Below are 27,422 nucleotides of genomic sequence, written 5' to 3' on the forward strand. Positions count from 1 at the left end.
AGAATGTAATGAGAAGAATTCATGATATAGAACATAATGCAAATTGTTCCCTTTATGTGATTTTCCGAAAGGATAAAAGATATTAAAATTAATACCTTGAGATAATTGTTGACTTCCGGATCAGTGTTAACAACAGATCCAACATCATTAACCAATTTCACAATTCTTTTCACATTTGTATATGTCGCAAAAGCCTTTCCACCGATCATAATAGTCCTAGGTGGTGTTTTACTCCTCTCCTCTGGCTTCATCTCCTCTTAAAGCAACCTTATGTAATTAATGTTGGTGATTTAAGAGTAATTACCGGTTCATTTGGCGTAATTAAGGTTGGTTTGTAGATGGGTAATTTCTAAATAATATAATGCGAGTTCGGGAAGTACGGAGTGTGCACTTGTATAATTATTTACGGGATTACGGTATAGTTTTCGTTCGAATAATTGTGACGAAAATTTGACAGTAATTAAATTCTGCGTAATTTAATTAATTGTATCTGAATTTCTAAAGAGTTACAACCCTTTAGAAATACATCTCCCTTGTTTCCCTATTTCCCAAATCCTTTTCTATATAAATGAATAAAGGATCAGAAGAAAAAGTTACAAAAAAACATAATCTTCTACTGCATCAAAAAAACGATATAACATTCTACACAAAATATTTCTATATTACGTCTCTGATTTTTGTGCCAAAAATCAGAGGGCACCGTCTTATATCAATAGGAAATTCGGTTTCACCCATGCACTAATAAGGGTCGAATTATTCTATTAGAAAAGCGGAGTCGATTCGGTGTGGTTAACTATTGTCAATTCATTTCGTGCAATTCAATTTTCCTAACAATTAAACGCAAGAGCATGTGCTTAAATCTGATAGAATAGTTACTTGGCTAGTTCAAACTTTTTAGGTGTAACTGGCAAATGGTAATTTTTCGAGTGAAGCATTAGCACGGTAACATTGTCCCGGCTGCAGTAACTCCCTATGTGAAAGAAAAAAATTGGGGTTTAATTGTTCATCGGCTGATATGATATGAACCATTTTTGGATTAGAAAAAGGTGTGAAAGACTTAGTCTTAAGCTTAAGACGGATATACCCGTCTTAAATGAGAATTTGCCAAAAAAGAAAAAGGCTCCGTACCTTCAATTTCTTGTACCGGTAAACTGCACCCAGAATGTTTAGAAGCTGCCTTTTGTATTCATGAATTCTCTTGACTTGAATGTCGAAAAGGCTGTTGGGATCTATGCTTATGCCTGTCACTTGAAGTATGTATTGCACTAAACGCTGTTTGTTCACCATTTTGGCTGAACTCCACTCTCCAGAGGTCTTCATCATCAGCAAACTATAAACCAATATAAGTACTTTTAGGTAAAAACAATTTATGCAGTTAAGGTTGGTATAAGCAAAATAATTTAGCTATTAAAAAAAGAACAGTTTAGCCAGTATTCAGTTTAGAACTACACCATTATATTACAAACAAAAACATGAATAAATTTGTGGTTCTATTGCGCTAGGTCACATTGTGTGGTACTGTGGCATAACCAGAATCCCAGAAAAGAAAACCAGACATAAGCACACCTACCCGCTTGTCAATTTCAGTTATAATTTCCATATGACGCGGGAGAAGCTTCCACATTACAGATTGAGACCACTTCTCCAAGGCTTCGGACAGAACAGTGTGGTTTGTGTATGCAATTGCCCTGTTTTTAGTCACATACTTGTCATCATGGAACACTTAACTTAGATATAGGGAAATTAACCCAAGTAGACTGCACCCTACCTGGTTGTTACACCCCAAGCTTCATCCCAGCCAAGACTCTCATCATACATGAGCAAACGCATAAGTTCTGGAATCGCTAGAGTGGGGTGAGTATCATTAAGTTGAACAGCTACTTTGCTAGGAAATTCATACCACAGCCTTGGTCCCTCTCCATCTTTCCTCTCTTTGAATCTGCTAATGATATCCTGCAATACGTGAAGCAAGATTGCCAGACTGACAACATGACTAACAATCTATATGTATTCTCCATCTCGTGCTGGTGACATGGTATGGAAATTAACAAGAACAGTTCAATAGTCTCACTTTTATTAGTAAACTAGTCAATAATTTATTATTTCTTACATAACTAGATAAGACCTCCTAACTCATGCATATGAACCACAACAAGAGACTGCATCAGAGATTTAGAGCAACAGTGTAGCATCTCTATACTCTGCTAATGTTACTCAGACTCAGATAGAGGTGTCCAATTAGGGTGCGTGTTTAACTGTTTTAAGTGTCCAACTAGGACAGACTAGGCTATGTAATAAAAAGTTCCGTGTTCTTGGCCCAAAATGAAGTGCCTAAATTTCATACCCATCTCAGTGTTGAGTGTTGTGTGTCGCACCGTCACACACATGTATGCGAAGTAATATTAATAGTTGGAGTAACCTAGATTCCCCGCCCTGGGGAATAGCAATTAGCTTAAACGTTCAAACATTCACAGGAAACATTATTGTAGCAAATGTTCCTCTACTAGATAAAGTGATATCAAATGAACTATCAGATAGAAACCTGGCTCTCAGTTCACAGCCTACAGAGTATATTATTCCTTGAAAATTTACGAACTATATTTATTCTGGAACGTAACATAGTAATGGATAATCCACACCAATTTACAAAGTCCCGTGACTTTTCTTAATAAATATTTCCGCTCCATTTCATTCCCCTAAGGTTACAACAATTTCACTATGGTGGTGACAAATCAAAGGCAGCAACACATTAGCATGCACAAATCAACGAGGAAAGAAGGGGTTACCTGAAGTGAAGCACTGCATAAAAAGAATTGCTGCTTGAGACGCAATAGCTTTCCGCCTTCTGTAGCATCTCCTGGATACAAAACAGCACAGATCTGGAGGTAGACAAAAAGAAATATTACAAAAACTTGTATATCCGTCCAACTATCTCAAAGTAAGTTAATCATGATGCTCACTTGCTGAGCTCTGGAATGGAGTTGCAGAGAAGCTTCATATTGCCCATCATTAAACTGGAAAAGATCAAAGTCCCCAGCAGAAGCTTTTACTTCCCAAAGGCGAAGACTTATAGTGTTCTTGGTCTTGTATCCTGGGATAGGGACATCATAGGCCAGCGCTTGAAAAACCTCACCATCTACCCATTTCCGCCTGAGATACACATAAGAAAATGCTCAAGATGTAGAGGGGTATGTAGGTCACATTTAAGTGTCAAAGCACCACACTTTCTGATGATGTGATAGAAAGTCTTTAAAAGGAATACTTACGATCCATCAGGATTGACCTCAACATGACTGAAAAATCTCACAGGATATACAACATTGTGCCTGACAATTTCCCAAGGACTGGACTGAACTGCAGAATTTCAGAAGCTTATATGTAAATCTACCAAAAGAAATGTGAAAATATGTAAGTAATATGGCTCCTTAAAATAGTTCTGTATTAATTAATTAATATGCAGGAAAGCAAAATTAGCTAAAACCTCAAGCCAATCTTCAGCAAGTTCTTGTTGGCCCTCTTTGGTAATTATCTGCTTGAAAAGACCATGTCTGTATCTCAAACCATATCCCTATGCTGGAAGATTCAATGAAGCACGATGCAAGCCTCCCTGATGTGACCATAATTAGAGCATATTTAGTCCCCGAATTAGCCTTGTTCCCATGCTTTTTAGTGCATATTTGGGTCATTTATTGTCTTTAGTTCTTTGTTTTGCATATTCTTTGAGGTTTTGTATCCTTGGTAGGAAAGGAGTGCAACCCTTGCATTTTCATGGCAAAACGAGACTAAATCGATTAAATTCAAATGACCAAGCATCAAGGAGAGACAAGATTAAAAGGCCTTTGTACATACTATAGTAGATGTGCAATGATGAGAAAAGATCCTTGCATCCCCGAGGAAATCCCCAAGGATTTTATGAAGAAAAGGGAAGAAAGGAAGAAGAAATGAGATCGCCCAAATCAAATGCGGATTGTCCTGAAGACGCCCGTCCTCCACCTTCACAATCCGTGCGTCTTCACTCCAAGACGCCCGGCAAAGAACCCTTAAGACGCCCGGGCGAGAGACCCACGAATCCGGCCGTCCCGTGCTAGAGACGCACGGATTCCCAGGCAGACAATTTCGTTTCTTCAAGCTTCAAGAAAGATGCCCATCCTTCCAAAAATACCGGCGTTTCCTTAAGTAGGGACTTAATCGTCATTTAAGCCCTTAGTTAACCCTAATTCCTATACCTAATCCCCACTATAAATACCCCATTAGTCTAATTAGAAGAGCATGTTCTTCTTAGCAATATTGAGTGTAGTTAATATCAATCAAATCTCTATTTAATCTTGTAATCAACAATTAATCAAGTTTTAATACAAGTTTTATTTCCTTAATTTCTCTTTTGTTCATCCTTTATTTTGGGTAATTGAAGATTGTTCCGGGTGTAATTCCGGAGCAGGATTGTGACCACTTGAGCTTGTAGAATGATGTCGTTGGTCGTCTCTTCCTTTCACTCTTTCCTGTAAAGATGAACAAACTGAGGGCTCGGCTTGATACCGAGCGTACTCACTCCGACGCTCAAGTCAGTAAACTTAGAGGGATAAGTTGTATGTGTAACTTGGCAAAGTATATTGTAGAGAGATAAGGGAGTTTATACCAGATATTCCAGTTAGTTTCTCGATGAGAGATGATGAGTATTTATAGACTTTCACCTTTTGTCACGTAGTGGCCAAGTGGCGTAGCAGGTGGAAAGACTGTCTTACCCTCGGCCGAGGGACCCATGACAGGCCGGCAGGCCTGGTTGACTCCATGCCGAGGGGGCTGGATGTGAGTACACGGATTATGCCTCTCGGCCGTCTAGTTGCCAAGCCGAGACCCAGTGACAGTGACAAAGCTTTTTAGTCGGTTAAAACATTTTTCTCTTGACTTGTTGTCTTTTAGCTTTGACATTGGTCAATATGTTGACTCGGTCAGCGGGTGCAGAATATGCCTCATCAATTTGCCCCAAGCGTAGTCTATGCCGTGGTATGGACCTTCGATGCGTGTTGAGCGTATTCTGCGCATGTCGAACTTCTTCCTCGGCTTGGTCCTGTTCAGGCCGTACCAAATCCCCCCTCCACATTGTTGTGTAATGGACATCGAATGTGGAAAAGAAAATGGCGCTGGCCGAGACCAAGGTTGGGAGTGCCGTGTGCTTTTGATTGCCCCCGGCCGGTGCTTTGTCAAGCTTGGATGATCAGCTGGCCGTTGCAAGTAGATACCAAGGAGCGTGTCGAAGAAGATAGGTCACTGTATGTCGATTGACCTTCTGTGGCTGCATGTTTGACACGTGGCCTGGTATTGATTGGTGGACGTTTCATGGGCTTTGCTCTGATTGGTCCACTGAACGGGCTTTGCTCTATAAATAGAGCAGCGTGCCCCTCATTTTGTCGTACAAATTTCATTTTCAAGAAAAATTTTCTCTCTCTAGTTTTTCGAAGAGTTTCTTTCTCTCTCTAATTTTCGAAGCGTTACTCGGCGTAACTAGACCTGGCAAACGGGTCAACCGGGTCGGGTTCGGGTCGGGCCAGTTTGGGTCGGGTCATTTCGGGTTTCTCAAATTTTCGGGTTAGTTCGGATCGGGTCAGTTCATTTCGGGTTATGGGTCTATTTCGGGTTTGTTGGTCGGGTGTGTTTCGAGTCAAGCGGGTCGGGTTAATTCGAATCAGGCCATTTTCGGGTCAAAGATTAAGAGAAGAGAGGCATTTCAAGTCTATTAGGGTCAATTAAAGTTATATTTTGTCGGGTTATTTTCGGGTTGAGTGGTTTCGGATTGGTCATTTCGGGTCGGGTCTGTTACGGGTCCAAGAAATCTCGGGTCATTTTTGGGTCGGGTCGGGTCACTTCGGGTTTCGGGTGTCATTCGGGTTCAGCAATTCGGGTCAATTTCGGGTCTCGGGTCATCCTTTTCGGGTCGGGTCAACCGGGTCGGGTTGATTTTGCCAGGTCTAGGCGTAACACTTTCTTTCAAGGTAAAAACAAATTCTTCTCCAACTTTTATTTGTTAAGTATTCGTTTGCCACCATGTCTGCTGCTGACGCTCCGGCTAGTACCTCAACCCCGGGGGGCGAACCGCCGCATCCTGATGAGCAGGAGCCAATGGTTGTCACCCCGGTAGGGTTCGGGGGTCGCAAGTCGCCTTCTCCTGAAATCGACGAGAAATTCCTCGAGAATTTTGATGATGATGAGGAGGAAAAGACCCAATCTGATTCAGAGAGGCCGCATTACTTGTGGCACGGCGAAGCCTGCTCGATTAAACCCGATCGCGTTTGGACGAACAAGTTCGCTAGTGTCTCCGGGCCTGAACTTTTTGAAGACCATTACAAGGTTCGGCAGGGGTATAGAATTATTGTCCCCGAGGGTGATCGAGGCGATCTGTTGCCCTCCCGAAGGCTGTATAGGCGTGTATATTAGGCATCTGGAGTATGGGCTCCGTTTTCCTCTTCATGAACGCGTCGCGGCCATAATCAAAGCCATGAATGTTGCCGTGGCACAACTGCACCCGTTGGCCATTAGGACGATTATTGGCTTCGTATGGTTTTGTCTCTTTAAGGGGGTGACCCCAACGGTGAACCTTTTCCGCCGGCTCCACCATCTTCGGCTGTCTACCCTAGGCGGCACGGGGTGGTACAACGTGCAGACTGAGCCGGGTTACGTGACCGTCTCCAAGCTGACATCCTGCAATGACTGGAAGGGGCGGTGGGTATATGTCGAGGTTCCAGAGGACTACCCACTGCCCCGGTCCTTCCAGCGCCGCGTCAATTTGCGCTGCGAGAGTCAGGGGAGCATGAAAGATATGTTTCCCGTAATATGATTAAGATGGACGCCAAGAAGGTCTATCTTAAGGACGACGAAGTGCGGGCAATGAGCATGTTCGAGGCTGAGAGGGATGGCACGCCGAAGGGATGGATGCCTCCGACGCAGATCGTCCTTCAAGACGAGCCGCTTTGTCACGTCGGCCTCATACTGGCCCTCAGCCAGGGTGAGTGGGGTCGGTATGAGGCCCACCTTTGCTTTTATGCTTCGATATTTGAGCCTCGGTTTACTTCTTTTGCTTAACTCCTGCTTTGTTTCTTGTAGATCGATTTGGCCGGGATCTGTCTGTCTCCATCCTAAACAAGTTGGGACTTGACCAGGACGGGAGAGTTGTTGAGCTGCACCCTAAGGTCGCGCTGCGTGATCGCAAGCAGGCCCCGCACGAACTCATGGAGCAGGCGTTGAAGGCAATGGATGTGAGGGCGACTCAAGCAGAGATTGACGGTAACGTGCCGCGCCGGAGACCAAAAGCAACGTCTATGGCGGCTACGACGTGAACTCCAACTCGATCTCCAATCCCCATAGTCCAAAAGGATAAGGTGGTCGTCAATGTTGACGAGGACGTCACCGTTCTGGAGGGTCCTCCTCCTTCAAATAAGAGGAAAGAAACAACGTCTGCTGCTGCTGCTGTTACCGAGGCAGGAAAAGAGGAGGGGTCAGCTGGCCCTCAATCCAAGAAGGCCAGAATTGGTACGGATCTAACCCATGGCTCGGATTTAGCAGGTTCCTTGTGCATTCCTGATGACAGGCTTTCTGATATGTCGATGAATGTTGACATGGACGCTTTGTCTGGGTTTTTTTATAGATCAGCCGTCGCCAGCTGTTGTTCTCACCGAACGGCAATTGGAGAAGCGACACAGTGCGACGGGCGACAGAAATGTCGCCGCCGACTCCTCGTCCGAGAAGGCTTCCTTCGTTCAGCTCAGGGCGGACGGCATAAGGTTGGCCAAAAGGATGGTGAAGTGGGCTGAAGTTGCCGGCACTCATCTTATCGAGCAAGAAAAGCTCGTGGCTCAAACTGCCCCTACGCTTGAACGGCTTAGGCTTGAGCTTGCCGCTTCTAGGGAGGAGGCCGAGAAGACGAAGCGGGACTTCCTGGCCACCATGAAGGACTTCCTCGCTGAGCGAAAGCTTAAGGAGGACGCTGAGAAGGTGGTCCTGGCCGAGAGAGCCAAGGTTGAGTCCGTTGGGCGATGCCGCTAAGCTGCGGGAGGAGAGGAACAAGCTTGAGGGTGGTTGCAAGGCCATGGTTGAGCAGAGGGAAAGATGGAAGACCCTGCATTTGGCCGAGGCGAAGGAACATAAGGGCACAAAGGCTATCCTTGCTCAGAGGGAGAAGGATATTGAGATGCTGAAAACCGTTATCATCCCTGAAATGTGTGCCGGTGACGGGACCAAGTCAAGATGCTACAAGGGATGCGATTAAGGCCCTCCTTCCTGAAGGCGCTTTTCCGTGGCAAGATTTTGACAAACTTCTGGATGAGAAGGCGGCTGCTGAGGAGGCCAAGGCCGCGGCAGAGGCGAAGGCGGCGAAGGCTGCTTAGGAAGCAGCGGCCAAGGCGGCCCATGATGCTAAGGTGAAGGAGGCTAGAGAGGAGGCTGAGAGGGCAAGGGCACGCGAAGCTGCCAAGTCGTCCTCTGGGCCGCCCACCGACGGTGATGCTGCTGCTGCTGCCGGTGGCGAGCAGCAACAAGCATAGGGAGACGGGCGGTCGTCACCAGACTCACCTGGCCTTTCGGACAGCTTCAGCTGTTCGGGGGCCAACTTTTGAGCCTTTCCTCCCTGCCATCCTTTTAGCGCTTCAAGTCTGAATGTTGTAATTTTTGTTGTTCCTTCTTCTTTTCTGTTAAACTTTGGTAGGTTGAGCTTAGGCTACCCCCATGGGGACGGCCGTCGACTTTATTTTGTCTCACTTTTAAACATTTTTAATGAAGTTTGTTTATCTGCCTTCGGCTTGGCCGAGACTTTGATCTCATCCTCCATTTAGTTGTCTTCTTACGTTTTTAAACATATTGAGCGCTTTTTCGTTTTTACCTTCGGCTTGGCCGAGGCAATTAGATTGCGTATCTCAACTGTACTTAAACGTTTTTAGCATATTGGTCGTGTCCTTTGCTGCACCTGAACAGGCCGAGGTAGCAAGATTCACGTTTCCCAATTTGCTCAGCAACATGTTGGCATGTCGGTCGCTTCCTCCTCCACTCCCGACTTTGGCCGAGGCGGTCAGATTTGCGCTTCCCAACTGCTGTTGTAAACATGTTAGCATATCGGTCGTTTCCCCGTCACTCCCGGCTTTGGCCGAGGCAATCGAGGTTACGGCTCGACTGCATTCGTACCTATAGACATATTGATCGCTTCCTCTGCCACTCCCGGAGTGGTCGGGGCAGTCAAATTTGCGTTGTCAACTGTACTTATACGTTCTTAAGCATGTTGGTCACTTTCGCGAGTATCAACTGCATTTGTAGTGACTGCCCGGCTTTGGCCGTGGCGTCTACTTTGGTACGACTACGGAGGGGACAAGCATTTCGATGGAAAACTTGGATCACTTTTCATTAGATATAATCACGCGTTGGGGTGCCCACAACGGTCTCGGACACCTCCGTCGCTATATGAAATATTTCCTAAGGTTGTCTGTGTTCCAGTGGCTCATTAGAGGCACACCCTCCATGTCTGTCAGCCGGTATGTCCCCGACCTCATTTCTTCAACCACCCTGTAGGATCCCTCCCAGTTGGCCGTCATCTTACCATGGATGTTTCCTTTGTTGGTTGCGGCCGACTTTCTTAGGACTAGATCTCCTACTCTTAAGTTCCTTTTGTGGACCCTACGGTTGTATGCTCTTCTCATTCGGTTTTGATATACTGCCAAGTTGAGCCGTGCCGTATCTCGACTTTCTTCGACCAGGTCTAGGGAGGCCCTCAGGCCTTCTTCATTATCGACTGGGTTAAAGGTTTGCGTTCTGAATGTCGGCACCGCTGCTTCAATTGGCAGGACGGCCTCAAACCCATAGACTAGGTGGAATGGACTGTACCCTGTTGCTTCTTTCTCCGTGGTTCGAAGGGACCACAGGACGCCGGGTAGTTCATCAGCCAATCTTCCCTTTATATCTTCAACCTTCTTCTTCAACCCGTTCAGTATTGTTTTATTAGCTACCTCCGCCTGCCCGTTGCTCTGAGGGTGGTAGACGGAGGAGTATGCAAATTTGATACCGAGCTCTTCCAACCAATTCATCACCATGTCGCTCCAAAACTCTCGGCCGTGGTCAAATACAATGACTTGGGGTAACCCAAAACGAGTTATGATGTTCTCCCACATCACCTTTCTTACGGCCGCCGTGGTCTTGGCAGGTACCGCGACAGCCTCGACCCATTTGGTGAAGTAGTCAACGGCGACGATCAGGTACTTCCTTCCTCCGGAGGCCGTCGGAAATGGTCCTAATAAATCCATCCCCCACTGTGCAAATGGTAGGGGACTAAGTACCGGCTGCAGGTCTCGGGAAGGTGCATGTATTACCGGAGCATGTATCTGACAATTCTTGCACTTCTTGGTTTTTGCCCTTGAATCTTTCAGCATGGTAGGCCAGAAGTAGCCGACACGGAGAGCTTTGTGGGCTAGCGTTCTCGCCCCCATGTGATGTCCGCAGATGCATTTGTGAATCTCTGTCAGTATAAGCTCCGCGTCGGCTGGGCCGACACATTTCAAGAGTGGTCTTATTACGGACCTTCTGTACAATTCTCCTTCGAACACTAAGTACCTTGCAGCGATCCTTCTTATCTTCTGAGACAGACTGCGGTCCTCCGGCAAATCTTTTGTCAGCTTGTATTTCATTATCGGAGTCATCCACATCGTCTCGGCTTCGATGTCGCCCACCATGCCGACGGTCTCAGTGATGCTTCTAGCATTTCTGATATCCACCAGCACGGTTCGACGACATTTTTTATGCTTGAATCGGCAAGTTTTGAGAGAGCGTCGGCTCGGTTGTTCTCGGACACTGGGATGCACTTTGTATTTGGAAAGATTTTAATTTTGAGGTGTCAGCTTTTACCCTCTCCAGGTACCTTACCATCCCATCGTCTCGAGTCTCATACTCTCCTCGGATTTGATTAGTCACTAAGAGCGAGTCTGTTTTCAACACAATATGCTCCGCCCCGGCAGCTCTAGCTAACTCGACTCCAGTTATCACCGCCTCATATTCGGATTCGTTATTTGAGGCCGAGAAGGTAAACTTCAAGGCGTACTCAAACTCGTTTCCGTTAGGGCTGATGATAAGGATGCCGGCTCCTGAGTTGTTCGCCGTGGAGGACCCGTCGGTATACACTTCCCACACGCCGGGATGTGATTCTTCTTGATACGTGCACTCAGCCAGGAAGTCTTCAAGCGCTTGCCCCTTTATCGAAGGCCTCGGCTTGTACTGAATGCCAAAGCCGGAGAGCTCCACTGCCCATTTGACAAGTCTGCCGGATTTTTCGAATTTTTCTAATGCTTTCTCCAATGGCTGGTCGGTTAAGACCGTCACGGGATGTGCGTCGAAGTAGGGCTTCAGCTTCCTTGCGGCAACGACGACGGCGAAGGCTGCTTTTTCGATTAGTGGGTAATTTCTTTCGGCGGCCAGCAGTGTATGGCGATGAAGTAAATTGGGTATTGCTTTGCTTATTTTCTTCCTCGACGATTACGGCAAGACCGACCGTGGCCGAGGTAATCGCTAAGTATCGATATAGCGTCTCCCCCGGCGTCGGACAGACGGGTCGGTAGTGTCAAAAGGTGGGTTTTCAGTTGCCTGAAAGCCGTGCTCTATTCCTCCCCCCAGCTAAAGTTTTTATTCCCCTTCAGCACTTTAAAGAACGGAGTGCTCTTGTCGGCCGACCGAGAGATGAAGCGGGCGAGAGCCGCCATCCTTCCGGTCAGCATCATAACCTCTTTTCGATTTCTCGGCTCCGGTAGGTCTAGTATTGCTTTGACTTTCTCCGGATTGGCATCAATTCCCAGCGGCGCCGACAAGCACGCCGAGGAACTTGCTTGGCCGGACACCGGGTTACACTTCTTTGGGTTAAGCTTCATCTTATATTTCCTTAGTGAACAAAATGTCTCGCTCAAATCGGCTAAGTGCTCGCTGTCAGACTTGCTTTTTACAATAGCATCGTCGACGTAAGCCTCGATGTTTCGCCCTTTTTTATTTTGGAACACTTTGTCCACCAACTTAGTGTAAGTTGCGCTAGCGTTCTTCAAACCAAACGGCATCATTTTATACATGAATGTGCCGTGAATGGTGATGAATGCGCATTTAGGCATATCTTCCTCGGCCATAAATACCTGATGATACCCTGAGAAGGCGTCTAGCAGGCTTAGCATAGTATAGCCTGCCGTGGCGTCAATTAAACTATCTATTCGAGGCAAGGGATAGCAATATTTAGGGCACGCTTTATTAAGATTGGTAAAATCAACACACATCCTCCACGCCCCTGACGATTTCCTCACCATTACAACATTTGCTAGCCACTCAGGGTAAGTACAAGGCATGATAAAGCCCGCCGCTAGTAATTTGTCTACTTCAGCTTTGATGGCCTCATCCTTCTCGGCCGAGGAGTTCCTCATCTTCTGCTTGACCGGCCGAGCGGTGGAGAGCACGTTCAGCTTGTGAACGATCACCTCCCGGCTTACGCGTGGCATCTTGGCAGCTGAGTATGCGAAGACATCTTTGTTCTTCCTCAGCAGGTCTAGAAGACCAGCTCTGAATTTTGGCTCCAGGTCGACACCGACAGTTACGGTGCGCTCTGGGTCAATTTCCACTTCCTCGGTCTCGGCTCCTTCGACCATGCCGACATTAGTATTCATCGGTTCGCACTCCTGCTGCAAGGATGCACTCTTCCCTTTCTCCGATTTCTTCGCCACTTTGAGGGATTGCATGTTGCACCCCCTGGCAGACACTTGGATATTGACTATTTCATCTCTCTTGTCTTTTGAGACGAGCTTTTGCGCTTCCCCCCGGTCCGAGACATACATCAATGTCAGGGCCCGGATGGACATCACTGCATCGGCCTCGCTCAAAGTGACCCGGCCTATGAGAACATTGTAGGCAGATGAACCATCGATAACCACGAACTCAGATAAAACATTTTTAGCCGCATCCGCTTGACCGAACATCACCGGCAGTCTGATTGACCCCAGGGGCACCAGGTCGGCCCCAGAGAAGTTTTATAACGGGTTAGTGCAGGGGCTCAGGTCTCCAATCTTCAGACCGAGATTAAGAAAGCACTCCCTGAACATGATGTTCGTGTAGGCGCCTGTGTCAATCAGGCACCTTTTGACCAAGTGGTTGGCTATATCCAGGTGGACTACAAGCGGGTCGCTGTGCGGGGCGACGACTCCCTCGTAGTCCTTATTTTCAATGGTTATATCGGGGATGTTGGAAGCGGGGATCGCTGTTTTAGGCACAAAGTTGATGGCTTCGTACAACTCATTTAGGTGCCGTTTGTGCCCATTAGCTGACACACCGTTGTCGTTTCCCCCGATGACAACCTGGATTACTCCCATCCGTTGAAAAACTGATTTTCTATTCGCCCCGTCGGCGCTTGTTCCTGGGCCTCCAGCTACATACTTGCTGAGGCTCCCCTTTCGGATTAGCTCTTCGATGGCGTTCCTTAGATGTCGACAGTTGTCAGTTTTATGGTCGGTGTGGCCGTGGTACTCGCAAAACTGGCTTGCGTCATCGTCCCCCCTCGCCTTGGGGGGCCTTGCCCACTTCTGTCCATCGTTCTTGCTTAGGGTAAAGACCTCGGCTGGAGATGCGACCAGGGGGGGTGAGACTACTGTACCGCTTCTGGTAGTATGGTCCCGAACTCCCCCCGGCGCCCGCCGAGTGCTGTTTCCTATTAGATCTCTCAGGCCGTGACCTATTCCCGTCACGGCGACCTTCATCTATGTTGTCCCGGCGGCTCTTCCTCTCTGGGTGCCCAGCTTCACTGTGGCCTACCCAGGTTTTGTGATAGTCTTCCACCTTTACGGCTCGGTCGACCATCTTTCTGGCGGTTTCTAAGTTTAGGTCTTCGCACTTGATCAGCTCGTTTTTGAACTCGCCTTTCGGGAGGCCTTTCATCAGCGCGAAGGCCGCCAGTTCGGTGTTCAGCTTACGAATCTGCTGAACCTTAGCATCGAATCTTTTCACGTAGCTTCGGAGGGACTCGTCCTCCCCCTGTCGGATAGTTAGGAGATCCGATGTTTCCACGACCCTTCTCTTGTTGCAAGCATACTATTGTCTCTCAGGTCGGCATAACAGTATACCGAGCCATTAGGTAGCCCCTTGTACCAACTCTGAGCCATCCCATGCAGGGTCGTTGGGAAGACTCGGCACCACACCTCATCAGGCTGCTCCCATACCGATATGTACGACTCGAAAGCCTCGGCATGGTCGGTCGGGTCGCTATCCCCTTTGTATGATAAGGGCGGCAGCTTCAGCTTAGTCGGCACAGGGATCTCGAGGACATAGGCACCGAGGGGTCGCACCGACCACGTGTCGAATGACACGCGGCGATCGGCTCCTCGCAACCTTAGTCCGCTTCTCTCCCTACGCGGGAAGGGCTTGTTGTCCGACTTTGGTGAGTCGGACTTCTTTCATTCCTTCGGGGTGGCCTCGTTGTTGCCGTGGCGACGCTGTCCTCCGCGAGTGGGGGAAGGACTCGGTGCGCCCATCGGCACCACGGGCTCTGCGGCGTTCTAGCATGCCCGGCTCCTTGATCGCTCCCGCACAAGTTGTTCGGGGTCACTTTATGGGCCCTGGTCACTGTGGATGCGGCTGCGTCACCGTCGTCGTGACGGGGTAATCGCGTGCTACCCATCGGTCCGGGAATAGCTTTAATTTGGCCGCATCGACCACATGTCCCATGACAGTGATTTGGTCGGTAGGCAGCGGTGTTTCTGGCTCTTTTGGCATCCCGAACGCCGTGTCAGTGACTCGGCCGGTGGGGGACTGCCCGATCTCAGAATTGCGGAACGTGTCATCCTGGTAGAATGCCATTCCTTCACTCATAGTTTCTTGTTGCTTTGACATCTTAGCTCACTGAATGGTTTTTTTTTTTTTTTTTTTTTTTTTTTGTAATGTAGGTGACTAGCTTTTAGTATCTATTCCCACAGACGGCGCCAATTGTTCCGGGTGTAATTCGGAGCCAGGATTGTGACCACTTGAGCTTGTAGAATGATGTCGTTGGTCGTCTCTTCCTTTCACTCTTTCCTGTAAAGATGAACAAACTGAGGCCTCGGCTTGGTACCGAGCGTACTCACTCCGACGCTCAAGTCAGTAAACTTAGAGGGATAAGTTGTATGTGTAACTTGGCAAAGTATATTGTAGAGAGATAAGGGAGTTTATACCAGATATTCCAGTTAGTTTCTCAATGAGAGATGATGAGTATTTATAGACTTTCACCTTTTGTCACGTAGTGGCCAAGTGGCGTAGCAGGTGGAAAGACTGTCTTACCCTCGGCCGAGGGACCCATGACAGGCCGGCAGGCCTGGTTGACTCCATGCCAAGAGGGCTGGATGTGAGTACACGGATTATGCCTCTCGGCCGGCTAGTTGTCAAGCCGAGACCCAAGTGACAGGCCGACAGGCTTGGTCGGTTAGGCTGTTTTTCTCTTGACTTGTTGTCTTTTAGCTTTGACCTTGGTCAATATGTTGACTCGGTCAGCGGGTGCAGAATATGCCCCATCAAAGATTATTTGGGTTATTATTGGGAGATTGACAACCTCTCAATCAAGTATCAAGTACTTCTTTTATTCTTTGCTTTATTATTGGAATCATTAGCAGGTATAATTATCTTAATCCCTTTTTAATTATTGCTAATTATTTTCATTTATTCATCATGTTTCACTTTGTTGGTATGATTGACAACCTTGCTAGCATGTTTAACATGATAATGAGTGAGTAGTTCCTTAGCTAGGGTTAATGGGTAATTAGGGGAAATCAACATGGGGAATGATTCATGCTTAAATTAATATGCTTTCATGGTTTATTTGCTTGCTTGTTTTGATCTCAACTCATGCACATGTTATGTTTGATGAAATGCGAGCCTATGAATCCTTGCATTTTTTACCCATCACCTATCTTTTCAATGAGACTTGTAAGACATAAACCAACTCGAGTCTCATTAGACCATGCGTGTTGTTGAGTAGGGAAGACTAAGTCGACTTGTAGGTGTTGTACAATCTAATCGATTCGGCTCCGGGACCCAAACTTTCCTAGGATTGTAAGATATAACCCAACTCAATCCATCACAACAATAATTGCTTGCTTATAATTTGAGAACATGTTTGTATGATCAATTCCCATGAATCCCCTATGACCCCATGATACCCTAGTGTCTTTTATCAATTGTTTACCACCCTTTTAATTCATCTTGCCTGTTTACTTTCATTGCTATTTAGTTTAGTGACCGTCTACATCAACCCAATTGTGACACCCCTAAGACACCGCTAGTTGCAATAGAAATCTCATCTCAATTCCCGTCCCTTGGGATCCGACCTTTACTTGCCTCTTTACTAATTGTAGAGTTGTTTCTGAAGCTATAAATTGTGTTTTGGTCTAGGTGCTCCTAACGACAAGTTACCCAAAAGATTTAGTCCGGCCAAAATGGCGCCGTTGCCGGGGACGGTGTTAACTTGATTTAGATTTTCTTATATTGTTATTAGTTGTCTTTCTTTGCCTTGGGGAAGTAAAACTCCTCAAGGTTTGTTCTAATTGGTTTCAAGTTGTTTGATATTTTGCAAGATGGACCTTATAGATTGTTTTGTAGAGGACCACTTAAGTATACCTTTCTTCAAAGATCCCATGCAAGCATTGGAGGCCTTGGAAGCAAGTGAGGCTAAAAATATGTATTGGGAATTGGAGGTAGATCTTTTTGAGGCCGCTCTAGCTAACAAAGAACTTACTCATGCACAATCCGAATTAGTGCATAACATCCTTGTGGAAGCATGTCAACCTATAGAAGATGAGCAATCCATCCTAGAAGACATCTTACAAGCTCAAGAGCAAGAGGAATCCATCATGGAATTCGAATGTGATGAGGTTGATGAGAACGAAGAACAAGTTGAATATGCTATGAGAATGGAATGCCTAATGGAGATGGAGCAAATTCTCAATGAAACTCCAAAGGAGGAAAGTGAGGTACAAACTCCTACTTTAAAACCCCCTTCCCCCAAATTTGAAATATGCTTACCTTGATGAATCAAAGACCAAACCCTTGATTGTTAATGATAGACTTGATGAGAACCAATTGGGAAAATTGCTTGGTGTGTTGAAACAACATGAGAAGGCTATAGGTTATAGTCTAGATGACCTTAAGGGGATATGTCCAACTTTTGCATGCATAAAATTCATCTAGAGGAAGACCATAGACCTACCATTCAACCTCAAAGAAGATTGAACCCCCACATGCAAGAAGTTGTTAAAGGAGAGGTTATGAAATTACTTGATGCGGGAATCATATATCCCATATCGGACTCTTTGTGGGTTAGCTCCGTTCAAGTGGTATCTAAGAAAGGAGGTACCACGGTAGTGACAAATGAAAAGAATGAACTAATACCCACAAGAAAGATCACCGGTTGGCGTATGTGTATTGACTATCGAAAATTAAACTCCGCAACAAGAAATGATCATTTCCCCCTACCATTCATTGATCAAATGTTTGAGAGGTTAGCCTCCAACAAATTCTTTTGTTACCTTGATAGGTATTCGGGATTCTTCCAAATCCCTATACACCCGGATGACCAATATAAGACCACCTTCACATGCCCTTATGGTACTTTTGCATATAGGAGGATGCCTTTTGGCTTATGTAATGCCCCCGCCACTTTCCAAAGATGCATGATGAGTGTCTTCTCCGATTACCTAGAGACCATAATGGAAGTTTTTATGGATGATTTTAGTGTTTATGGAAAGGACTTTGACTCATGTTTGCATAATCTTTCTCTTGTGTTGCAAAAATGTGAAGATGTTAGTCTTGTTTTAAATTGGGAAAAGTGTCACTTCATGGTCAATGAAGGAATTGTTTTGGGTCATTTAATCTCGGAAAAGGGCATCAAGGTCGATAAAGCTAAAGTTGAGGTGATAGAGAAACTCCCACCTCCCGTAAATTTTAGAGGGGTGAGAAGTTTTCTCGGTCACGCGGGTTTCTATCGCCGTTTTATAAAGGATTTTTCAAAAATAGCGAAACCCCTCACTCAACTCTTGCTTAAAGATGCCCAATTCCATTTCACTGATTAGTGTGTTGAAGCCTTTAATAGAATCAAGGAATCACTAATCTCGGCACCGATCATTCAACCTCCAAATTGGGAACTACCGTTCGAGATTATGTGTGATGCTAGTAACTACGCCGTTGGAGCGGTTCTTGGCCAACGGGTAGGAAGAGCTCTTCATGCCATCTACTATATAAGCAAGACTCTTGATCCCTCCCAAGTAAATTATGATACCACCGAGAAAGAGCTTCTTGCCATTGTCTATGCTTTAGACAAATTCCGTCCCTACTTACTTGGATCCAAGGTGATTGTCTTTTCGGATCATCGTGCTCTCCGACATCTCTTGATAAAGAAGGAGGCAAAACCAAGGTTGTTGAGATGGATTTTACTTCTTCAAGAATTTGACTTGGAAATAAGAGACAAGAAAGGAGCCGAGAATGTAGTGGCGGATCACTTGTCAAGGATCCGGTTTCATGATGAACATGGAGAAACTCCGATCAATGACTCATTTCCCGACGATATTTTCATGGCCATTCAAACACAACTTGAAAGGCACATCACCCCATGGTTTGCCGATTATGCTAACTATATTGTTGGAAGAGTACTCCCTCCAAATTTGAACCACACCAAAGAAAGAGATTCCTATTCGAAGTGAAGAGGTACTTTTGGGATGACCCAAACCTCTACAAGAAGTGTAGTGATGGGCTCTACCGGAGATGCATCCCTCAATGGGAAGTCCAAGGAATCTTGGAAGGGTGTCACTCGTCACCCTACGGTGGGCACCATGGAGCAAGGAGGACCATTGCAAAAATTCTTCAATCGGGCTTCTATTGGCCTACAATGTTTCAAGACACAAGAGAATTCATCATTCATTGCGATGCTTGTCAAAGAACGGGGAATATCTCTTGGAGGAACGAAATGCCACAAAGGGGCATTCTAGAGGTGGAGATCTTCGATGTTTGGGGGATCGACTACCAAGGTCCGTTTGTGACATCCAATGGGAATAAGTACATCCTTGTGGCCGTAGACTACGTCTCAAAGTGGGTGGAGACAATTGCCACTCCAAATGATGATGCAAAAACGGTCACCAAGCTCTTCAAGAAGATAATCTTCCCAAGATTTGGAGTTCCTAGAGCAATCATAAGTGATGGAGGAACGCATTTTCATGAGAAGAAACTTGCATCTCTTTTGACCAAGTATGGTGTTCAACATAGAACTGGCTTGGGATATCATCCTCAAACAAGCGGTCAAGTTGAAGTTTCAAATAGAGAGATCAAGCAAATCCTTGAGAAAGTTGTGAACAAGACCCGAAAAGATTGGAGCACAAAGCTTGATGATGCTCTTTGGGCTTATAGGACGACCTATAAGACTCCCATAGGAGCCTCCCCTTACAAGCTTATCTATGGAAAAGCATGTCACTTGCCAATCGAATTGGAGTACAAAGCTTTTTGGGCAATCCGAGCACTTAATCTTGATCTCAAATTGAGTGGCCAAAAGAGGATGATTCAAATTCAAGAGTTGGAGGAATTTCGACTACAATCCTATGAGAAAGCCAAGATCTACAAAGAAAAGACGAAATTGCTCCATGACAAGAGGATTAGACAAAAGGCCTTGCACAAAGGGGACAAAGTCCTTCTATTCAATTCCCGCTACCGACTTTTTCCGGGAAAGTTGAACTCTAGATGGATGGGTCCCTATGTGATAACCGAAGTTGGAAAATATGGAGATTTTGAACTCAAGGCGGAAGATGGAAGCAAGTTCAAGGTCAATGGTCAAAGATTGAAGCCATACTATGAGGGAGCGTTTATTGGAGAGGTCGAGGTCGCCTACCTCATGCCTCCTCATCCTTGAAGGAACCATCAAAGGGAGAGTTTGGTGGAGTCCTCCCTAAACCACCACTTGTAAATATACTAACCCTCTAACTTGTATTTATAATTTTATTGCATTTCCTTAATTATAGGCATAAACTCTTTTCATGAGAGTAAGTGAGGGAGGGTCACTAACGAATTTTGAATGAAGGAAGGAACCAATCTTCAAGTGTGGGGAAGCATTTATGAGAGGAAAGGAAATCAAAGGAAAATTCGCAGCTTGAACCCGTGCGTCTTCAATGGAATCCGCCCGTCCTGCTGGAATACGGGCATATTGGGAAGAATCCGTCCGCCCTCCTAAGCTGTGAAATTGGAAATTTAGGGACTGTGGAAGAATCCGAGCGTCTCAGTAAGGAAGCCGCTCGTCCTGAGGAATACGCCCGTCTTTGCAGAAAGAGGGCCGTCTTTTTGCCTGTGCATTTCAAGAAATTTCACTATCTCAGAATCAGTCCGTCTTTGAGAAAAGACGCGCGTCTCGTCTTCAGAGAATCCGAGCGTCTTGTGGTTGGGACGCCCGTCTTTGTGGCGTCATATTTTTGGAAAGTTAACTGTGACAGAATCCGGGCGTCTTACCTAAAATCCGCCCGTCCCGTGAAGTTGGAATCCGAGCGTCTTCTGCTCGAATCCGCCCGTCTTCCTGCGATAATTTGGCCCGACTTTTCTTAATTTATTTACACCCCACCACACAATTTGTGGCACATCACCCTTCCTTCCACTTGTATTATAAAAACCCACCTCCTTATAACTCCAAAGCATATCCAAATCACTCTTTTACCCCACAAAATCAAAAAGCCCCAAATTTCTAGGGTTTCAAAGGCAACACTCAACCCACAAGGAGCATCTTTATTCTTTAACAAATCAAAAATCCCAGCTCAATAATCAAGGAATGGCACCAAGGAGATCTTCTTTTAGGAATAGGAGGAGACCAAGGATGAGGGGAAGTTCTTCTACCTACCATGTCAACACATTAAAAAGGGAGCATGAAGAAATAGTGGATCTTACAAGACTTGATGACTTCTCAAATGTCGAATTTATCAATGATGTGCAAAGACTAGTCTTCCACCGGCTTCTTAGTAAGAACATTATCCCCACTAAGTTTTTATGTCATAATACTTTGAGGAAACTTGGGATTTATCACCAAGTGGAAGCTCTCTTTGAAGTATTTGGTCTCTCTACCCTTTTCCACATATATGAGCAAACTTATCGATCCCTTGTGCTTGAGTTTTTGAGCTTTTTGAAAATTACAACCTTGAACAAAACAATTTGCATAGAATTTAGGTCGGAGAATGTTTCAAGGATGATGACCCTTGTAGAATTCGCAAATGTGCTTTGTCTCGATGTTTCACCTACCCGGACATCGAAGCCAAAGAAATATAGTGTTGAACCTTTGTGGAGGGCCATGACCGGCCGGGATTTCATACACACCAAGGAATGCCTCGCTTTTCATATTCAAAATCCGATCTTGAGACTTACTTATCGATTCCTCTCGGGCACCCTCTTTGCTCGCCGAGATCCGGCGATCGTGAATCAAATAGACCTTGTGTTTATGGAATCCTACCTCAATATTCAAGGAAGAAGTGTGTACCACTTCAATCCACCTCTAGTGTTACTCGAGAAATGGGCAAAGTTTAGGAATGGTGATGATGATGATGGGATGAAACACATTGTGAATGGAGGGCTCATTACTAGGCTTGCGAAGCATTTCAATCCGAGATTCAATGAGAATAATGAGTATGCTCCTCTTTCGGGAAACACGTGGATAAATGAAGATCTTCTTCTTATTCATCATCATTGGATAACCCTTGAGGGGGTTGAAAAACGGATCAAGTGGATAACGAAAGGAAGTGATCCGATTTTTCTACCGATGACCGGCCTACCACGGATTTCCCCAAGAAGAGGACCTTTATCACCAATCCCATCTTACCTCATCCCTCCAAACCCAACTCAAACAAGACAAGCACCACCACCTCCAAATCAACAACAACAACAAGAGCAACAATCTCAAGATGAGAAGATCAAAGTGCCTCCCTACCCATTTCCTTATCAACCGTATAACCATCCCAACCCCTTTATCCTTCCCCGTGATGACTTTGTCACGGGAATTCTACAAGATTTGCACTACCGACAATATGAAGCTACCGTGGACAATTACTATGCACTCTATCCTCAATACCACGATATGATTCATAAGGGAAAGGTTAGTGAAGAGGGAGCATTTCCCTCTTGGGCACAAATGGACTTACTCTTCCCCAATTCGGAGAGGGCAAATGAAGGGGCAAACGGGAGACAAGAGGAGGGGAGCAACAATTCTTGTGGAGGGGACACGGTGGAGCTTGAAATTGAAGAGGACGAGTACACGGACCCGAATATGAGTGATGCATCAAAGGAGATATGGGATAGTGATCTAGAGGGAGATGATGCCGATCTCTAGAGGATTACTTCATAGCTAGGTGGAGCGGGCGAGAGGCATCCATCACAAGCTTAAGTGAAGTTTCCTCATCTCCTCTCTTTTAAGTTTCAATTTTCATGAAAAGAAGTTTGTGTTTTGTTAACTTGTATACTATTTAATCTTGATCATGGTTGGAGTAGTCTTAGCAACATAGAGGACTAACACCTCGGCCCCATTGAGGTGTTCTTATTTTATTGTTCCCACTTTTGAAAATCCAAAATGACAAATTTAGTTTCATGCATTGCATCGTGTGTGCATGAACTACACCCAACCTTAGGACATTAGAAATAATGTCTAACTCGGTTTGGGGAAGTACATACATACACAACGGGAGGTAATCTAAATTATCCTCTCCGTCATAAACAAAAAAAAACCATGCATCATGTAGTGTAGATTAGTGTAGCTTGAATTTAGTGTAGAATTCATGCATCATGCTTGCATGATTTCCCATCATTTTGGCCATTGAGGACAATGCCCATATTAGTGTGGGGATGGGGAATTCTAACTTAACTTTTATTCAAAAAATCCAAAAAAAATTGAAAAATTTCGAAAAAACCATAAAAATTTGAAAATTTGAAAAACCAAAAACATGTTCATTTCCTTTGTAGTGTAGTCATGTATATATTGTGTTTGTTTTATCATTGTTCACATTGATCGACTACGCCACATCCGAGACATGAGGATATTGAAGACCGCATAGTATGATCTTTCCAATCTCATTTTTCCTCTTTATGTTAATGACTATGTGGCTTTATTTTGATTGATGCGGTATAACAATGTGAACTTAGGACTTGCATTTAGTTTATATGTCATATTAGTTGGTAGAATCATTTGCATTAGGATGTATATATGTTAGTTGCATCATGGCATGTAGTTGCATGTTAGAAAAATTTTGCGAAACCGTTTACTTGGGAAGTTTGACAAGTGTATATAGGCCCTAATAGATGCTTTTTCTTCTCAAGACTTTGCTTGTTAGAATACTTGTAAAACACCCTAGGATGTGTCATGCTAGTATCCTTTGACCCATGGATTAAGGCCTAGTCAAGAGTACCTTGTGGTGTGATAATTCCTTGGCTACCGTTTATTCCAAGGTGACCCTTGAAACCATGCATCCATCCATCCATCATCCATGTTCTACCATATTTTTGTCATCAAAGGGAATGGGCACAAAAAGAAATTGATTTGAGTTCAATGAAATGAAAAGTGAAAGAAAGTTTGCAAAAAAATGCATCAAATGAAAAGAGAAACAAAAATAGAACTCCTAAAGTTTCAAATATAAGCCACCCTCACTACATATGGGGTGACTTTGAAAATGTTCAAAAGAAATGCAAAGAAAGTTGTCAAGTGTTGAAATGCCAAAAATCAAAAAGAAATGGCAAGAAAGTGTTCTCAAATGTTATATGCCACATGAAATTTGGGGGAAAAAACAAAAATGAAAGCAAACTCCCAAAGAGAAACTCAAATATCTATTGATCCCTTTATCCACCGTATCCATTTTTGTGCATGGTAGAGAGGGGACGACCCTTCTTCTTGTCTAGGCAAGAGGGGGAATTCCGCGATCCTCCAGTGTTTCTAACACCATAGGGAGTCTACTCTTGACAAAAACATTTAACGATTGAGGACAAAGGTACCATAGCTTACACAATTTGGAGGTGATTTATTGGTATTCTTCTAGGCTTATTAGTTTGAAGAAATTGTATCTATGAAGGAGTGTGCACCCTTGAATTGCTTCCCTTGTAGATAATTTCCGCCACTTAGATGAGGAAAGTGGCTATTCTTTTGTAGATGCATCCATTATTTGATTTTGTGTGCTTAATGTTTGGATGTGTCGCCATTTTGGCAAGACCCACCTTGCCTTGCAAGAAGGCATCCTACCTCATGGTTGTCTTGTTGTGAGTTGAAGGGGCGGAGTGAGACCCGCTAATTGTCTCATATCGGCTATGTTATTAGGATAGTTTAAATAATGGTCCTAGTCTTTGTCACCTCTTTACTCGGGACGAGCAAAGGTTCGGTTTGGGGATATTTGATGTGACCATAATTAGAGCATATTTAGTCCCCGAATTAGCCTTGTTCCCATGCTTTTTAGTGCATATTTGGGTCATTTATTGTCTTTAGTTCTTTATTTTGCATATTCTTTGAGGTTTTGTGTCCTTGGTAGGAAAGGAGTGCAACCCTTGCATTTTCATGGCAAAACGAGACTAAATTGATTAAATTCAAATGATCAAGCATCAAGGAGAGACAAGATTAGAAGGTCTTTGTACATACTATAGTAGATGGGCAATGATGAGAAAAGATCCTTGCATCCCCGAGGAAATCCCCAAGGATTTTATGAAGAAAAGGGAAGAAAAGAAGAAGAAATGAGACTGTCCAGCAATCCGTGCGGATTGTCCTGAAGACGCCCGTCCTCCACCTTCACAATCCGTGCGTCTTCACTCCAAGACGCCCGGGCAGCAACCCCAGAAGACACCCGTCTTCTCCCCAAGACGCCCGGGTAGAGACCCACGAATCCGGCCGTCCCGTGCTAGAGACGCACGGATTCCCAGGCAGACAATTTCGTTTCTTCAAGCTTCAAGAAAGATGCCCATCCTTCCAAAAATACCGGCGTTTCCTTAAGTAGAGACTTAATCGTCATTTAAGCCCTTAGTTAACCCTAATTCCTACACCTAATCCCCACTATAAATACCCCAATAGTCTAATTAGAAGAGCATGTTCTTCTTAGCAATCTTGAGTGTAGTTAATATCAATCAAATCTCTCTTTAATCTTGTAATCAAAAATTAATCAAGTTTTAATACAAGTTTTATTTCCTTAATCTCTCTTTTGTTCATCCTTTATTTTGGGTAATTGAAGATTATTTGGGTTATTATTGGGAGATTGACAACCTCTCAATCAAGCATCAAGTACTTCTTTTATTCTTTGCTTTATTATTGGAATCATTAGTAGGTATAATTCTCTTAATCCCTTTTTAATTATTGCTAATTATTTTCATTTATTCATCATGTTTCACTTTGTTGGTATGATTGACAACCTGGCTAGCATGTTCAACATGATAATGAGTGAGTAGTTCCTTAGCTAGGGTTAATGGGTAATTAGGGGAAACCAACATGGGGAATGATTCATGCTTAAATTAATATGCTTTCATGGTTTATTTGCTTGCTTGTTTTGATCTCAACTCATGCACATATTATGTTTGATGAAATGCGAGCCTATGAATCCTTGCATTTTTTACCCATCACCTATCTTTTCAATGAGACTTGTAAGACATAAACCAACTCGAGTCTCATTAGACCATGCATGTTGTTGAGTAGGGAAGACTAAGTCGACTTGTAGGTGTTGTACAATCTAATCGATTCGGCTCCGGGACCCAAACTTTCCTAGGATTGTAAGATATAACCCAACTCAATCCATCACAACAATAATTGTTTGCTTATAATTTGAGAATATGTTTGTATGACCAATTCCCATGAATCCTCTATGACCCCATGATACCCTAGTGTCTTTTATCAATTGTTTACAACCCTTTTAATTCATCTTGCTTGTTTACTTTCATTGCTATTTAGTTTAGTGACCTTCTACATCAACCCAATTGTAACACCCCTAAGACACCGCTAGTTGCAATAGAAATCTCATCTCAATTCCCGTCCCTTGGGATCCGACCTTTACTTGCCTCTTTACTAATTGTAGAGTTGTTTGTCAAGCTATAAATTGTGTTTTGGTCTAGGTGCTCCTAACGACAAGTTACCGAAAAGATTTAGTCCGGCCACTCCCTAAGCCACCATTTCAAAGAGCTGCATCTTTTTCCTACAACAATTGTACTGACACCGACTCAGCATGCAGTTGAGTTAAGCAACTACCAATTACACAAATCATCATACAACACATTAATAGTCCGTATTTTCCTTAGGGCTCGCTTGGAATGGGAGTAATTATTAAGGGAGTAATAGAGCTAAAATGAACTAAAAAATGGAGGGAAGGGATGAGGATGAGAGATAGAAATGGATAGAAATGGGAAAATATAGTGTAATAGTTCCTCCATTAGGGGAGTAATTGTTACCTACCTTCCCCTCAAGTAATTATTACTCCCCTAATGGAGGAACTATTACACTATATTTCCCCATTTCTATCCATTTCTATCTCTCATCCTCATCCCTTTTCTCCATTTTTTAGTTCATTTTAGCTCTATTACTCCCTTAATAATTACTCCCATTCCAAGCGAGCCCTTAGTGTTATTAGGAGTAATGCCGGCACCATATCGCACATAGACAAGTAGACAACTGCTAGAAAGTGATAAGCCAAGTATCCGAGACTTGGCCTTTTACAGGTTTCAGGAATACAACGCATTCTAAACACTATATTGAAAATCAGTATTCCCGTCACCTTCATATGCATGTTAGCTATGCGTACCAAACGCAAACTATGCTCGCTATGAAACAACAACATTACGTAGTTTCTCAAGGGCCAAGGTGAAGGACAAGGAGGTGTCAGATATGTGCACCGTTAGCCTTGCCCTTGTATTACGAGTACAAAGAGATTGTGTCTTGCTTATACCCAAAAATGAAAACTGCGTCAAGAATGGCACCAATGACTGGAAGCGCAACAGTTCAGTGAGCCATTATTATTGAGAGTATCATACCAAAGAATGAGTCTTTGCCCTATTGGAAACGAGGTAAATGATTTTGGCAAGAATCTTTAATCATAATTAAATCAGTTCCAAGAAAAAAATCATACCTGTTCGACAATCTCCTCAAGCTGATGACCAAGTTTATTCAAAGCATCAGTATAAGCATCGTGGATGTTCAAGTTCCCAATAGCATTTGTCAGAGCTCGTCCTTGCAGATACTCCATGGACAAGTAGTACGTCTGTTTCGGATGAGTCTAGTGGAAGTGAGCATAGGTCTCGTTCCATTGCTGCAACAGAATGATTCAAATAGTACAAAGATAATCAGTTAGCCTATTACATGTCTTGACAATTCCCTACAGCAAAGCCTAAGAAACACTAGCGTAAAATACAAGTAAACAAATAAAAATCAAGGAATCACAATCTAGGCTATATTG

The 27,422-nt window shown here is 44.4% G+C and overlaps 1 pseudogene; it reads right to left on the reverse strand.

Annotated features, from left to right (window-relative positions):
* LOC141629393 (alpha-glucan phosphorylase, H isozyme-like) overlaps positions 1-27,212 on the reverse strand; it is a 28,535-nt pseudogene extending 1,323 nt beyond the window's left edge.
* Between the last annotated feature and the right edge of the window lie 210 nt (positions 27,213-27,422).

The sequence above is a fragment of the Silene latifolia genome, chromosome Y (genome assembly GCF_048544455.1).
Source record: "Silene latifolia isolate original U9 population chromosome Y, ASM4854445v1, whole genome shotgun sequence".
Classification (NCBI taxonomy): domain Eukaryota; kingdom Viridiplantae; phylum Streptophyta; class Magnoliopsida; order Caryophyllales; family Caryophyllaceae; genus Silene; species Silene latifolia.